Genomic DNA, 17,181 nt, shown 5'->3' with positions numbered 1-17,181 from the left:
AGAAAAGATTTCTATAAAAAACGAATCTCACACCTTTACACAGGGGGCCAAGCCTCTTCTCATGACTGCACGGTAACATTTGTATGGAAGGGAAGCATGAAACCACATTAAGCTTTTAGAAAAAGCCAATAAAGTAAAGTGCTTAATACAGGGTTCCTTATCAATGGGAAATTTGCCAAGCCTGATGTAGCTTTTTATTTTTTAAACTCTGGTGATTTTCCAGAATGTCTTCTTTTTGTCTAATGGTTCTACTTTAGGGGAAAAGAAAAATTTAAGAAAGCAATGTTATCTCTACAAATTGGCAGCTACATGCCCTGCCCCAGGCAAAACCATGAAGCAGATAGAAGACATGCATTTCCATCGGATTACCTGATAACTTCACCTGATACTCAAACTCAACATGCCCCAAAACAAACTCAGCCCATTTTCCTTCCCTTCCCTCCAAAGACCTTAGGTGCCAGTTTTTTTATCCACCTCTCTGGGCCTCAGTTTCCACACTCATAAAATGGAGAGTTGGATCAGATGATCCCTAAGGCCCTCTGATCAATCAAGAAGCATGTATTAGGTGCCTACTGCGGGCACTGTATTACATGCTGGAGAGAAAAAGACAAAAATTAAACAGTCCTTGCTGCAGGAGCTTCCACTTCCTGATTCCACATTTTAATTGAATCTCAGTGATCCCTGACCTTTTTACATTTTCAACAGTTTATTTTTACTTGACTTGAAGTGATCCCTCCCATTTCCCCCTAGAATTTCTACACAGAATTTCTTTTGTTAAGCTGAATTAAAATTTAGTTTAATAATTTCAGAACCCCCATTGATAGCACGGAAGATACCTAGAAGATACTGAGAAAACAAAATTGAAAATCACTGATCTAAGCAAAGCTCTAATTATAAAGTGGTTTCTAAATAAGGGGCTAAGGTAATGACAGCTGGCTCCATCTGTCTTGTCCACCTCAAGAGAAAGTGGGTGAAGCCTCTCTCCCCCAGAGTCCACTTCTTCCATAATGAAGATGGCATCACTCTTTATTAGGAAGCAGCAGAGCCTCCAGCTCTAAATATTGAACAGGGGTCAAGAGGAGAATCTAGTCAATCAACAGATATTTATTAGGGCCTCTGTGTGTGGTTTCTGAACATCCTACTCCAACAAATGAGTGATTGCCAAATAAGTGGCATAGACAATGAGCCCCATGAGCTCAGAAGATGGTGAGATCATTGTGGGCTCAAATGGCCTGGGAAAGCTTTGCAAGTTAGTGGGTTGGGAGCTGGGCGTTGAAGGATGGGCAGGATATCCATGGGGAGAGAGGAGAGAGAAGAGTATTGCAGCGCCAAAAAAAAAAAAAAAGGCACAAAGTGTGCTTGTGGGATGTGAGGAGATGAGCTAGGGTGAAGCATTCACATCGAAGAGCAACAGGATAGAACTCCAGAAAGGTGGGTCAGGGACATTGCCTATAGTATAGTCTAGGGGTCTAATGTTAAGGCCTTGAACTGAGGAGCTGGCAAGGAGGAGGGAGAATCAGCTGACTGGCTGACTATGGAAAAGGAACAACCAAAGTTTCCAAGACACTAAGATTGAGGAAACTGGGAATGTAAATGTACCATCAATACAAATGGAGAAATAAGGAGGAGAAGCTTCCTTGTGAGAAGTAGGGCTGAAGGTGACATTCAGTTTGGCTTGAGGCAGATTAGACTTAAAATGATCAGGGAACATGTAAAAATCTGAGCAAATGCAAAAGAAACACTTAACCCAGAGGACAGCAAAGTTCTGAAATCTACAATAGGTAGTAAAATAGAAAGTTTCAAAGGAGTTTTAGATCAAGGCTTCTTAAGTTTTTTTGTGTGTCAAAGACCCCTTTGGCAGTCTGGTATAGCCTATGGACCTCTTCTCAGACTAATGTTTTTAAATGCCTAAAATAAAATACAATTACCAAGAGAAAACAATTATACCGAAATTATTGAACTATATGAAATATCTGAAAATATGTGAATAAATTTGTATTCATAAGAATAAATTCAAATGCATTTCAAATAAATTCCTACATTTGAAATATATGAAATAATGTTGAAGTTATTAACATATTTTTAAAAACAAGTTCACAGACCCCAGATCAAGAATCTATAGTTTAAAGAGATTCATGGTTAAAAGACCTAAAACAGGTTAAGATAAGATAGAAATACTTAAGGTTCCTCCAGTGTAGCACAGTAGAAAGAATGTTAGATTTAAAGTCTGAGTACCTAGTTCAAAGTTATGAAACCTATTATATGTAGAAAAATAAAAAAATTCAAAGAGGGTCTAGATCAGGGTGGGGAATCTGTGGCTTTAGAGCCACATATGGCCTTCTAGGTCCTTAAGTGCAGCCTTTTGACTGAATCCAAGTTTTACAGGACAAATCCTTTTAATTTGGATTCAATCAAAAGGTCACACTTAAGGACCTAGAAGGCTACATGTGGCCTTACGGCTGCAAGTTCCCCACCTCTGATCTAGATGAAGAGTTCTTTACCTTTTTTGAATTGGCAGATTAGCATAGCCTATGGACCTCTTCTCAGACTAATGTTTTCAAATGAATAAAATAAAATATATGAGATTACCAAGAGAATCCAATTATATTGAAAATAGTCTTTAAAATATTTCAAAAAAACAAGTTCACAGGCCCCAGATCAGGAATCTATAGTTCCAAGTAGATTCATACATAGAAAACACATAATAGGTTAACATAAGATACTTGAATGAGATACTTCCAGTGTGGTACTGTGGAAAGAATGCTAGATTTGGAGTCTGAGAATCTGGGTCCAAATCTTGACTCTGCCACTTACTAGATGCATGAACCTGGGTAAGTCACTTAAATTTTCCAAACTTTAGTTTATTCATCTGTAAAAGCTCAAATAACACATGCCTGTGATTTCCTAACCTCTTAAATTTGACATCACATAGGGTCATTGTAACCAAGAATCACAGAATCTTACAACTAAAAAGGTCCTTAAAGATAGATCACCTAGTCCAGGAATGGGTAACCTGGGCCCTCTGGGTCCTCAAGTGTGGCCCTCTGGGCCCTCAAGTGAGGCTCTTTGACTGAATCCAAACTTCACAGAACCCTTAATAAAAGGATTTGTTCTATAAAATTTAGATTGAGTCAAAAGGCCACAGCCCAGGGCATAGAAGGCCACATGTGGCCTCAAGGCCTCAGGTTCCCCACCCTTGAAGTCAAACCTCTTTCCAGATAAGGAAACTGAGACCCAAAGGAAATGAGGCTTGCCCAAGGTCACACAGCAAATTAATGACAAGACTAAGATTGGGACAGCAGTTAGTGTCACGTACTAGATAGACCAGTGTTATAACCTAATAGAACAGTGCCTGTTACTGACCCCAGTAAATGATAACTTCTGCCTAGATTTAATCTGTCAGTGATCAAAAGTGATGGACCTCCAAGGATTAAATAACACTGCAAAATTAAACAGACACATGAATTAGCACGTCAATTGACTCTAAGACATTAAGTCTGTCATAAAGAATCACAGAATTTGGCAACAAGAAGGGGGGAAGCATTCAGCCTAAATAACCCCAGTTCCTTCAAGCTGTCTTCAAATACCAGGACCTCAAAGTCCTTCATTGTCCTTACCAAAGTCTTTCCTAAAAAAAAGCTGAACACTACACTCTAGGTATAGTCAGACCAGGGCAGATACATTCAGCAGGACCAGCATCTCCTTCCTGCTCAACTCTATGCCTTTTCCTAAAACAACCTAAGATCACTGGAATAAAAGGGAGAAATTATGAGTCTCCTCTTGTTAATTTTTCACATGACCGATTAGGGAATTGTGACTATCAGCCACATGCAGTTTTCACCACCTAGCAGTACTGGGGCAGGGGGGGAGGTGGAGAAGGGGGAAGAATCCCAGAAAGGCAGAGAGGGTGTGGTAATGAAAAACATAGGTTGGAGCCAGTCAAAAAACACTGCCCACAAATTTCTGTATCTAAAACAAATTTACCTGGTTGATCAAAAATGTAGCAAGATGAAAATGGCTAAGTGCTTTTCTAAACACAAATCAGTTATCATCACTACATTCCTTACAGCCAGACAGTCAATAAACAATTATTAAGAGCCTACAATTCGCCAAACACTACACTAAGCCCTAGGGATCCAAAAAAAGACAAAAGATAGTCCCTGCCCTCAAGACAGGTTTGGGGGAGGGGGTTGTTGGGCTGTTTGTTTTTCAGATAACCCTTTTTTAACAGGTGCTTAATGAGCATTCTAAGGGGCACCTCTGATCTTTGCAGGTCTCCAAATCTGCTATTTGATTTCCACAAGCGAAATAACGTCGGCATAGCAAAATACAGAGGCCAGGAAAAAGGTGAGGGGAAGTCCCACTCCAAGTGTAGAGGCTGTGTGACCTTGGGGAAGGCAATGAACTCCTGAAGGAGCCCTGGGGCAGCCGACAATAAACTGCAGAAAAGGTGCAACAGACCTGAGCTGGTAGAGGGAGTAGACTGAACATGGGGAGGAACGGACATCATGCCAATTACTACTAACCCACCACCCCACCCCACCCCCCAGTCGCTATCACTATATTAGCAGTATGGAGCTATGGAGCACTACGCTCCAGTTTCTATAACATTTCTCAAATCTATACAGCATTTTTCCGGCAGAAGGCTTATAATAGGAGTGGTTAAACTGATAATTAGTTTGTGAAAATATGAAATGGGGGCAGACATGCTTGATTCTTCAGGTACTCTCTGGGGTGGTCAGACTACCTCTCATCTTTGCCACCTTGGGGATAGTTCATTAACATATCAGATCATCTCAAGGTTTTGAAGTTTTAACTTCAAAGTGAATATGTGATGTCATCTCAACATCAACTCCATGTGGTGTCATCAGCCGGTCTTTACTGTGGAAGCCTGGAATTTGTCTGGGATTGACATATAGGACCAAAGGGCCCTGACAGCAGCACCCTGATGGATTCTGCTGATTCAGCACATTACCAGGACGTGACTTTAGGTTACTATATGATACAATGTGTAAATGATGCTCCTCTGATCTTTGGGACAGTTTATTCGTGACTTCTAGGTTCCCCTTTGCAATCTCATTTTTTACTATCGTCCCTTTATACTGGCTATTTGTAAGCTTTCTACACTGACTAGAGACATCTCCATTCCAAATGTTTATACACACTATTTTATTTGTGCCTGAGCTGCGGTAGAGCCTTCTGAGCTTGTACTGGTCTGATCAGCCACAGTCAGACACACTATATGTTGACTCCAAAATAGCGAAGTCATTTTGGTCCTCTGATTACTAAGGACAACAACCAATCACAAAGAGGTGGCCGGGCAGATCAGAACAAGGTATAATTTTAATGCAGTGGTGTAAACATCTCCTTTTTCGGATGAGGAACATGAAGTTCAAAGGTCAAGGGTCTTCCCTAGTCTCACATAGCTAGTAAATATGAAAACCATGACTTGACACACACCTTGGTCTTTTCTCTGACACACACCTCCTCTCACTCCATTACAGGATCACTTCTCCACCTCTGCTCTGGGATTCTTATTCCCTTGGCCACAAGGCAGGGATCAAACTCTCATTTATTAATTCCACTCAGCCCAGTCAAGTATCTAAGTACCCAAAGGAAGAAAATTAAGACACTCCATATGCTGGTCTTGGGGTCGACACCAGCCCCCGTTCTCTGAGAGCTACTTGAAGGCAATCTGATTCCTGCAGAGAGGCATATTTGAAACACACCACCATAGGAGAACAATAAATACCATATGGCAAAGGTTGGCAACCTGGCAGAGGTAGCAGCCAGCCTTTCTGGTCCCTGGAAGCTCTCCTCTATTTGAAAAGGATGAGTGTGTGAGGTGTGCAAGGGGAGGTGGCAGGCTCCTGCAGGACATACCAGGGGAAACTGGCCCAGTCAAGCCTGCCAGTATTATACTGAGGCCACAGGATCAAAGATTTAAGACCAGAAGGGCCCTTAGAAACTGTAGAGCCCAAATCCTTCATTTTACAGGATCAGGAAACTGGGCCGATTTGCCCAGGGTCAAGCAGCTCGGAAGATTCTGAAGATCTGAAGTCAGGCCTTCCTGAATCCAAGTCCAGCATTTTATCTATCATTCAATCAATCAACATTTATTAAGTACTTATTATACTGTGCTAAGCACTGGGGATACAAAAGGAGTCACAAGACAGACTGATTTCAAGGAACTTATAACCTAATGGCGAAGACAACATGCAAACAGATATGTGTAAAGCAAGTTATACACAAGATAAATAGGAAATAATTAACAGAGGGAAGGCAGCAGGATTAAGAGGGGTTAGGAAAGGCTTCCTGTAGAAGATGGGACTTTAATTGGGATTTAAAGGAAGCCAGAGAGGTCAATAGTCGGAGCAAAAGAGGGAGGGTGTTCCAGGCATGGGGACAGTCAGAGAAAACTTCCAGAGCCCAGAGACGGAGCATCTTCTCAATGGTCTGTGTCACTGGATGGGTGAGTACGTGTTAGGGAATAAGGTATAAGAAGACTGGAAAGTTAGAAGGCGTCTAGGCTATGAAGGGCTTTGAATGCCAAACAGAGTGTTTTATATTTGATCCTGAAGGCCAAAGGAAGCCACTGAAATTTGGGGGGTTTTTGTTTTCTTTTTTGGGGGGGGGGGCGGTGCTGTTACATAGTCAAACCTGCACTTTAGGAAGATCACTTTGGTGGCTGCATGGAAGATGGACTGGAGTGGGGGGATACTCGGGACAGGCAGACCCACCAGCACCCTGTTAAAACAGTCCGGGTGTGAGGTGAAGAGGGCCCATACCAGGCTGGTAGTAGTGTCAGAGTAGAGAAGGAGATGTATTCCAGACATGCTGCAAAGTTGAAATAGACAGGCCTTGGCAACACCTCGGATATGGAAGATGGGGTGAGAGATCATGAGGAATCCGGGATGACCCCTGGGTTTCAAGACTGAGGGACTAGGAGGATGGTGGTGCCCTCTACAGTAACAGGGAAGGTAGGGGGGAGGGTTAGGGAAAAAGTCTGGACAGTTTGAGATGTCTGAAAAACAGCTGGAAATGCAAAATTAGAGGTCAGCAAGATCACTAGGGCAGCATAGATAGATGTGAGAATCAGCAGCATAGACAATCCACAGGAGCTGATGAAATCATTGAGTAAAATGGTATAGAGGAAGAAAAGAAGAGGACCGTGAGGGACACCTCCAGTTAGAGCCTATGTCACCCAGCCGCCGCCTTAGTGACAGGGTCTCTAAGCCTTGAGTTTTCAGCACCAAGGCGAAGAGGACTGACTGACCTCCCTCCCCTAGCAGGAACATCTCTTTTTAAATAGTGATGCAGTCGCCATTCCTGGAGCTGGTCTTAAAAATGGGCAGCTCATTCAACCTAAACACCAACCCTACAGTTTATTATCCAACCATAACAGCCTCATCCCTTCCCTTCCCACCCCACCCTTCACCTTAGGTCTGGAAGATTTCCTTAATCTTCAAGAATATCCTTTTAAAATTCAAGTATCCTACTGAAAAGGGCTAACATACTCATTTGTCCTTACAAACAAATACTCAAAGACAAATAATGAAGCTGGGGTTTAAATACTTTAGCCACGTAATGAAAAGACAGGACTCATTAGAAAAGACTGATCTGGGGAAAGACCAAAGGCAAAAGGAGATGGGGACAGCAGAGGATGAGATAAATAGTGTGGTGGAAACAACATACATGAACTTGGACAGACTTCAAGAGATGGTGGAGGACAGAAGGGCCTGGTGTGCTGTGGTCCATGGGAAGAGTAGGACAGGCCTGAACAACATGTTAACACCTATCCAGGGTCTAACTCTTTATTGGGGCAGAAAGAAAGGATTCTTACAAAAGATTGGTGGGGGATGAGAAAATAAGAGAAAAGGACAGAGCTGACCTCACGCCTACCAATTTGTGAAAAGTAAAAAGATAGTTGTTCCTTGGAGTCACAGGAGCATAGATTTGGATCCTTAAGGAACCACAGTCTAACTCCTTCATTTGAAAAATGATGAAACTGCAGCACAAGAGGAAAAGGGACTTCCCCAATAGTGAAGATTTTGTATCCAAGCAAGTCTTCCCTCTCAAAACACTTCTATGAAGCTATCTTGCTCACCTTGTGCCAGTTAACCTCTTAAAAGGAAAAAAAAAATCCCTAATTCCAAACCAACACTGATTTTTTTGTTTGTTTCCTTTGTGGCACATGATGCTATCAACTCCCGTCCATTTCACCAAAGCCTCAGGTGTTGAATTCACCAGCATCAGCTCAACAGGTGCCTAAACTTGTGCCCCTTGGGGACAACAGACTTCCCTAATGCTTTCACATTTTTTCCCATGCTGCTTCCTAAAAATACCTACGCCAGGGTCCTGCACTAAACTGTATGCCTTACGAGATACGATCTGACAAAGATGAACACTTTACTGACAAATGAAAAGCAATGGATGAGAAGTTCCATGAGAAGCAGAGTGGATAGAGGGGAAGCCTTGGAATACGGATGACCTGGGTTCAAATCCTGTCTCGCACATACTAGCTATACGAAGTCACTCAAGTCTTAAAGCACTGTCTGGAGCAATGAGAGCATGTTAGTTCCTGCTAAATGGGGGCTCGGCATTGGTGGAGGGGAATTTCCACACTAGTAGTCTTTTACACAGCTGTTCCAAGAAAAGGGAGGGAAAAAAAAGCCCCAGGAATGAGATGCTAAAAAGTTTCAGAAGAAGCTGAGAGTACAGCCTGAAGAGGAATCAGACACTGAGACAGGGTTGGCCTAGGCCCCCTGTTTAAAGCAGAGGAGCCATCCGATCTGAGACAGAGACCACAGGGTTGGAGGGTACTTCCAACGAGTGAATTTCCAAGCCAGAGTGAGAAGTCTGGATGGAGAGCTTGGGCACGATAGAAGGTCAAAGTACAACCTGGAGAGCGGTGACCTGCCCTTTCCCTACCTTTCCAAACTTCTTAACATTTCATTCACCCCTCCACAAATTCTACAAACCAGCTGCGCAAGCCTACTTTCCGTTCCTTAAAAACAGGACATTCCATCTCCTGCCTCCCATGCTGGGCATGTGCTCTGTCTTCATCTTTGCCTCTTAGAAGGCAGCTAAGTGGTGCCATGGACACAGCTCTGAACCTGGAGTCTGGAAAACTTGAGTTCGAATTCAGCCTCGGACACCATGTATGACCCTGGGCAAGTCACTTAACCGACGTCTACCTAAGTTTCCTCATCTATAAAATGAATATAATAATTCCACTTAAGTCCCAGAGTTGTTGTGAGGATTGAATGAGATAATAATTGTAAAGCGGCAGCTACCTCCAGCCCCCTTCACTAATTTCTGCCCACATCTCTTTCCATCTTTTCCATCTTCACCGTTAGACACCTAGTTGGATATGAGAAGATCCCGACCTATCTGCCAGACCTTGCACCTGCCTCCCCAACATAAAGCTGAATTTGAAAGTAAACAAAAGAGGATTTTCTGATACCGGAAAATATAAAATAAGACCTAGGCCACCCGCAAAGAACTCAGGGACACCAAATGGACTTTTTTCAATGGTGAAATGGTTAAGTACCAAATAAAATAAAGATAACCTTTCTAGACTTGAACTCATCTTGGATACATAACAACAAATATTGACCTTTTGTCTTTGATCCAATCCCTCGAATGAAGACATAAACAATTTAGGGTATCCAATGTTAAAATTTCTTCTGTGTTTGCATTGGTGGCTACTCTCAGAACAGCTTTCTCCTGAGGCTCTCTGAGGTATCTCCTACCCATCCATAACTCTCCATTCTGCTCCCATCTTCCACAAATGCTAAAAATTCCACTTCTGCTCTTCCTTCCTGCTGCTTCCTAAGTGGGCTCACTTCCTCTGTAGGGGAAAGATGAGTACAGAAATCCTCCTGTGGGATTTCGTTCCCACAGAGCCCAGAAATGTGATGATCTCAGAGGATCTTGTAAAGAGAGACCCTTGACACTTTCCAAAGGAAAAATGTCTTCTACAAAGGGGCTGCTGCCAGGACTTTTAAAAAGCATGTGCTGGGAAAAAACTAAGGACGACCACTTCATATGTTTCCAATTCCACTGAACCACTTCCTCCTTCTATTAACTGCCTGCCTTCCCTCTTTCCCTGTTCCTCCTTTAAAAAAAAAAATCTGCATACTAAGAGAAACTCAAGTTCGAAATCTCCCCCCATCATGGAGCAAATTTTAATGTCCTAGGAAATGCCGTACAAGGGTTACAGGTTGTCTTTCACCACTGCAGAGACACCTTGAAAAACAGATGCTTCCACCGTAAAAACAAGCAAATGTGAAAGCTTAAGAGCTGTGATGGATGCAATGACCAACCACAATTCCAGAGGGCTGATGAAGCATGCTCCCCACCTCCTGACAGGGAGGTGAAGAACTCAGTGCAAAACTGAAAATACATTTTTGCTTGACTATGCATACTTGTTACAAAGCTTTTGTTTTTGTTTTTCCCCAATGGAGGAAGGAGTGGGAGAGAAAGAAAACAATTTTTGCTAATTTAAAAAAATTAATTTCTTTAAAAAAAAAGTAATGCTTTTTCTCTGTTGTTTTTATACACCTCTCCTTTTTACACAAGCTTACTGAAAGGGAATGGTGTGTTTTTACATATTAACAGCCTAACAGACTCTTTCAGCTTCTTTTCTTTTACCTTAATCACATTATTGAATCAATAAGGATTTATTAAATATCTACTATGTGCCAGGCACTGTGCTAGACACTGGGAGACAAATCAATGCGTACTCACAAGAAGCTGACATTCCAGTAGGTGGCAAGTGTTCGATATGAGACTTTTCTATATATAAACATATACATACATACACATATAAAGAGAGAGGATAAATACAAATTAATACCAAGTAGTTAAATACAAGGTAGTTCAAAAAGGAGGGCGTGAATAGTTGGAGGGATCAGGAAAGGGTTAGTACTTGCAGTAGTAGTAGCAGCAGCAGTAGTAAGTAACTTTTAATCAGTGTAGATAACTCCCCAAGAGACAAACTCCCTTTACAAAGGAAGATCTGTAACTCATCTATAACTTAAAGCTTTAAGAATAGCTTGGGGCAAAGAGACATGAAAGCCTTTACTCAAGGTCCTGGGCTGGGTCAGAGGCGGAAGACAACCCCGGTCTTCCACTGTGTCTTTCAACCTCATCATAAAGACCATAATTCTGAACATACCAATTTCAGATCCGGACTTCCAAATTTCACTAATGCCTTCCTAAAGATTAGACAGAGTTTGAGAAATTAAAATTCACACCTCCTGTTATTAGTAGTGGGGGAGACTAGAAATCAAAGAGGGAAGAGATGCTAAATCAGTCTTCATTCTGATAGTCTCAATCAATCTAATATTAATGTCAATAAATTATTAATATCAATGTCAGGCGCTGTGCTAAGCCTTGGGAATGCAAAAAAAAAAAAAGAGGCAAAAAACAATCCCTGCCCTCAAGGAGATTACAATCTAATGAGAAAGACAGCATTAATTAAATATACACAAAGCAAACTATATACAGGATAAATAGGAGAGAATTAACAGAAGTCTCTTCTTAGATCCTCTCCTCCAGCCCACCACCCCCATCCCATTTCCCTTCGGAGGTCCCACTTCACAGCTGGGGAAAGCCTGTTTTTGATACTGACAAAATGATGATTCATTCAGAAGGGGTAAGCCTGTCGCAGGCCTTAATGCTGTATATAATCACACAATAGGATAGCCGGATGCTGGAAAATCAGTTCTCCCTCAGCAACACCCCCCCCTCCCTCCCCCCCCCACCATGTGTTTCCTTTGTAGCACTCATTTTCTATTGTGGTGTATATTTCATTAAAGAATATTTCAATTGTTATTTGCGAAGCTAGATAATCGAATGTGGTTTTTCCCTTAATGATGTTGTGAATTATTCTGTAAAAGTTAAAAATGATGAAACTTTTTGAAAAAGTTACTTTGTTAACTGTAGAAGGCAGAATGTTTTGCCCAGCTTTGTGTTATAATAACAAACAGCTTGCCTGGTTGGAAAAATTCCCACTTCAATTTAAAACTCACAATGGCTTCTGAGGACGTGTCCCACTGCTTTGCAGGCAGGCCCTGAAAAGCTGACCACATCCCCACGTAAAAAGGCACACACTCAGCAGTATGTACAATGCTTTTCCATTACCAGTTAGTGGGTAGAAAACATTTTTCCAGAGCATGCTCCCAATTCTCCTCCTAAAGTCAACTTTCAAACTTAGTTCACCTTAAAGAGATGGACTGAGGTGAAAAATAGGGTAGCGGTCTCTCTGAAAGAACAAATATTGCCCCCTTGCAGTTAAGGGCTGTCCCAGGACAAACACCAATCTTATTGTCTGTAAAGAGTCTGCCCAGGAATTCTGCAGAGTATTACTGACTATCTCTCTCTATCACCACAGCAGTCCTCACACATTCAGTAAAATGTTGGGCCCCTTCCACCAGTGTCCCATGGGCCCAGGCCATGAATGCCTGGAAATTTCAGGCTCCTCCCAGACACGGTTTTGCTTGAAATATCCCATTCAAAAATATTGATCATTCACTCACTTCCTCTCCCCTAAAACACAGTTGCTTCTTCATCAGTCCCCCTTGTGTGTCAATGCTTCCAAACCGAATAATCTTAATTAATACTTGACATGCTATATTTAAGGGGGATGTCCCCTCAATAAAAGCAGATTTCCCCCAACACCCAAGTGTTATTTCTTCCTTTATCCAGAGTCTCATCATACTTAGAGTAGAAAGCACAACTGAGGAATTAAAAAAAAAACTATTCTCTAATGAAAAGTACACTTCCTCTCAACTATTTTTGAAGGGTTTTTAAAAATACAAATAATCATTATTATCATTTGCTGGGAAAGTCCTTGAGTTGAGTTTTCCTAGTGAACGTTACATAATCTGATTCATACATTTAGCAATGCCTGCCTGTCCCTTTGGTGGTTTTCCCCCAGACATTCCTGAGAGATTTTTTTTTATACTATTCTCCATTATGATGTATAAAATTAACCACATGTGAATCTGACTGCATTACATTTGCTTTCCATAATGTATGTGGATGCAGTTTAACACCTTGGACGCCGATAATTCCAAGGACACAAAAAGAAACCTCCAGGCTCACGCCAAAGGCTCCCCTCTCTCTCCAAGATACCTGGGAAGCTTTGATTTCAACAAACTACTGAAGAAACTCTCAGTGGTACCACAAAGCACACAACTTGTTGCAGCAATAAACATACGGTTACAACCTCAAGAAGGCATTTTTTTAAGCCAGCTCTAGAGACTCAAAGCCCCTTAAACGCAAGGTTTGCCGGCTGGAACAAGCACCCTCCCTCCCCCCAAGCCTCTCATCACCCCTCCTCAACTCCTCTGTACCCCCGTAAGGCATACACACACCATCAATCTCCAGCCCTCCCCCACAAGTGGCTCAGATGTAAATTTTCTCCACTTCCTAATCTGGTTTCAATCCATCTCCCTCCCCCACCCCACCCCCATCCCCGTCATGAATCAATCCCATCCCGGCAAGGAAACAGGACCCAGGGCAACCCCCGCCACAGTGCCTGAACAAAGGAGGAAGGAGCAGCTGCATGCAAAGGAAACCCCATCTTGCTCTTACCATCCACCCACCGCACACTTCACCTGGACCCCTAATGCCCTTGCCCCGAACACGCCCCCCTACCCTATCACCCCGCTTTATTCTTCAATTTCCCTCCCACACTGAATGAAATGAGAGTATGTTCATAAAAGAGGGACAACGAGAGGCAATCAGGTTTTGTTTTGGGGTTGGGGGGTCTACAAGGAGAGAGGCGATACGGACTTCTCTTTCCTGGTGGGCAGGAGGGAGACGCGGCCACTCAGAGCGCAACTTAATTCTTCCTCTCTGTCCTTTCCGCGCGCCCCCACCGAACAACCGAAAAAAAAAAAAAGACAGCAATACAATATATAGAGAATCTCCCCTTCCTCCCAATCTCTGGCTCCCGCTCCCGCTCTTTAGGGGGTCCCCCGGCAGCAGCCAGCGAAGGCTGCCTCCTTGGCACTCCCTGGAGCCGAGGTCTCCATTCCCGGCTCCAGCTCCGGGGCGCAGCGGGAAGCGCAGAGGAAGGACGGGGCAGGAAGAAAGGGATACCTACCTCTCCGCGCCGCACACCTCCGCTCTCCCCGCAGGACGCGGGCACACACCACTGCCGCTGTCGCTACCGCCGCCGCCTCCAGCGGTTCCGAGCCCCGTGTCCCCGCAAAGCTGGCCAGGCGAGAGCGCGAGCGAGGGAGCGAGCGCTCGGTCTGTCCGTCTGCCCCGTGCGCAAACAGAACGCAGGCAGGCTAGCCTGGGGCTCTCAGGAGGCAGTCATTCAGTGCCGGGCGGCCACTCCCCTCGCCGGCTGCAGAAAGGGAAGCCGGTAGGGGCGGAGGCGGAGGCAGGGGCGGCGACCTCACCACCCGGGAGCAGCCCCTTGGTGAGGAGGAGAGCTGCAGAGGGAGCCGCCGTGGACGAGGTGGAGGAGGAGGAGGAGGCAGCTAGCCTCCCTCGCTCGCAGCCGGCCTGGCCGCAGGCTTGGCTTCACAGCGCCCTCAGGTGAGCGCAGAGCGCAGCCCTGGCCCCACGCAAGCGGTAGCCTCTGCAACCAACCAGCCTTCCATTTATCCAATCAGTCAACATTTATTAAGCACCTACTCTATGCCAGGCACTGTGGTAAGCGCCAGGGATACAAAAAGAGGCAAAAAACAGCGCCTGTCCTCAAGGAGCTCACAGCCAAATTCTGCACCCACACGCCTCCTCCCAATTCATACACACCCATAGATGAAGCTATTATTAAGTGCTTGTTGTGTGCTAAGCACTACGGGATAGATAGATTCCGCGCCCCCTCCCCCCCCATTCTGTACCCTGCAGTAAAAGCGCTGAGGCTTTCCAGGATTGTGTTTAAAAAAAAAAAAAAAGCAAGAGGAGAGATTCTGCGGGAAGCCTTCCCCACCTTTTTAATTCCAGTGCCTTCCCTCGGTTAATAATTTCCTATTTATCCTTTATATGCTATATATTGTATTCATCTTATATAGCTTGCCATACACACAAACACACACACACACACACACATATATATATGTATATATGTGTGTGTATATATACACACACACACACACACACACACACATTTGCATGTTGTTCCCCCCATTAGACTGTAAGTTCCTTGAGGGGAGGGACTGTCTCTTGCCTCTTTTTGTATCCCCAGCACTTAGCACAATGACTGGTACAGAGTAGGTGCTTAATAAATGCTTATTGAATTTAATTGAGTCCCAATGATGAGTGTGCTGGTAAATATTTGATAACCAACTCTCTAAAATAAAAATGTGCCCACAATAGACACTTTTTTTTTCAGTTTAACCTGCATTATTGACATTTACTCCATCACTTTACTGAATCTATAAGTAGCATCGAAATCCAGGAGTATGCTAGAAAATGTTTAACAGCTGACTCTCCAAAAATAAAAAATGTACTCAAGACACATTCTTAAATTTGATCTGCATTGTTGACGTTTTTTCAATCACTTTACTAAATCTAGACTATCAACAACACTATAAATTTAGCCCTAATTTATAGTTTCCTTTGATTTATTGAAATAAATTTTTACTTTCACCTCAGCAATATGTAGATGTCCATGTATATGCATATACATACATATATGCAGATATTCAAAGAAATTCATTCTGCACATTATATGATTTTATTTGAACCTACTTAATCATTTTAAGATTAAGTTATCAATGTCATATATGAAATATATATTCAGATTTAGTAAATAGTGGTGGTTTTCTGAATGCATCCACCATGGATTATTAAATTTATGGACAAAGATACAGGATGGTAATTCCACATTAGTGATTTGAACAAGTATATAAAATATAGTGAAACTTGAAATGGATGGTAAAATATAAAGATATATACATATAAGTTAATATGCCATTGAAAACTAATTTAATCTCTAAATGATAAAGTAGGCCCACATAGAATTATAGCACTTGCAAAATCAGTTTCTATGTTATTGCAATTTTGTAATCCACCAATTCAATTCAACAGACACTTAAGTGCCTACTTTGTGTATAGCATTATGCTAGCTGCTGAATATATGAAGACAATTATGAAAGCAAAACTTTTCTCAAAACAATTATATTCCACTAAAAAAATATGTTCACATAAGTATGTGGGGCAGCTAGGTGGTGAAGTGAATAAAGTGTAGGCCTAGCGTAGAAACATTCCTTTCCCTAAATTCAAATCAGGTCTCAGATTTTTTCTAGCTGTGTGACCATGAGCAAGTCACTTAGCCTGGTTGCCTCAGTTTCCTCATCTGGAAAATGAGCTGGAGAAGGAAATGACAAACCACTGTAATATCTTTGCCAAGAAAACCCCAAAACGGGGCAGCTAGGTGGCACAGTGAGTACAGCACCGGCCCTGGAGTCAGAAGGACCTGAGTTCAAATATGGCCTCAGACACTTGACACACTTACTAGCTGTGTGACCTTGGGCAAGTCACTTAACCCCAATTGCCCTGCCTTCCCCACTCCAAAAAAAAAAACAAAAAAAAGACTCCCAAAAGGAGTCAAGAGGAGTCGGTCATGGCTGAACTCATTTCAAACAACAAAAATAGTTTGCTAATTTCCAAGGTGTGAAAGCTCACCTGAAAATTTGATGAGCTGAAAAGTTAATGAACTGGCAGGGTGGGCTGGCCCCAGCATAGCCTTTGGATCCCACTCCCTGCCAAAGGCACAGGCCTAGTCAGTCAGTTTGTTAGTCAATAAACATTTATTAGGGGTTGACAGTGTAGCATCATGCTGAAAAGAAAGACGAGAGACTGGTTTCAAGGAGCTCGTAGTCTAATGGGAGACAACATTGAAAACAACTGTCTACAAGTATATATGTATGTGTGTATATGTGTGTATACACACATCCATGTATATATGCGCATACATGTGTATATTTGATGATACGTAATGTATACAATAAAATGGAGATAATCAACAGAAAGAAGGAAATAGCATGAAAAGGGACCAGAAAAGGCTTCCTGTAGAAGGTGGGATTTTAGCTGGGACTTGAAAGAAGTCAAGGAAGTGAAGAAATAGAGATGAAGAGGGAGGGCATTCCAGTCAAGCCCAGAGATGGGCGATGCTTGTTCCAGGAATGGCAAGGAGGCCAGTGTGACCTG

At 42.8% G+C, this 17,181-nt stretch overlaps 1 protein-coding gene across 3 annotated transcripts in view; it reads right to left on the bottom strand.

Annotated features, from left to right (window-relative positions):
• The window catches only part of MYO1B (myosin IB), a 227,811-nt gene extending 213,276 nt beyond the window's left edge, over positions 1–14,535 (bottom strand). For 2 of the 3 annotated variants that reach the window (XM_036745519.1, XM_036745521.1), the window contains exon 1: positions 14,120–14,338. The gene's annotated coding sequence lies outside the window, so the exon portion shown is untranslated. Of the gene's footprint in view, positions 1–14,119 lie in introns of all 3 variants that reach the window. The other variant, XM_036745516.1, reaches the window with a different exon arrangement.
• Between the last annotated feature and the right edge of the window lie 2,646 nt (positions 14,536–17,181).

The sequence above is a fragment of the Trichosurus vulpecula genome, chromosome 2, assembly GCF_011100635.1.
Source record: "Trichosurus vulpecula isolate mTriVul1 chromosome 2, mTriVul1.pri, whole genome shotgun sequence".
NCBI lineage: Eukaryota > Metazoa > Chordata > Mammalia > Diprotodontia > Phalangeridae > Trichosurus > Trichosurus vulpecula.
The sequence above is the reverse complement of the archived record's forward strand: the minus strand, read 5'-3'. Positions and strand labels throughout refer to the sequence as shown.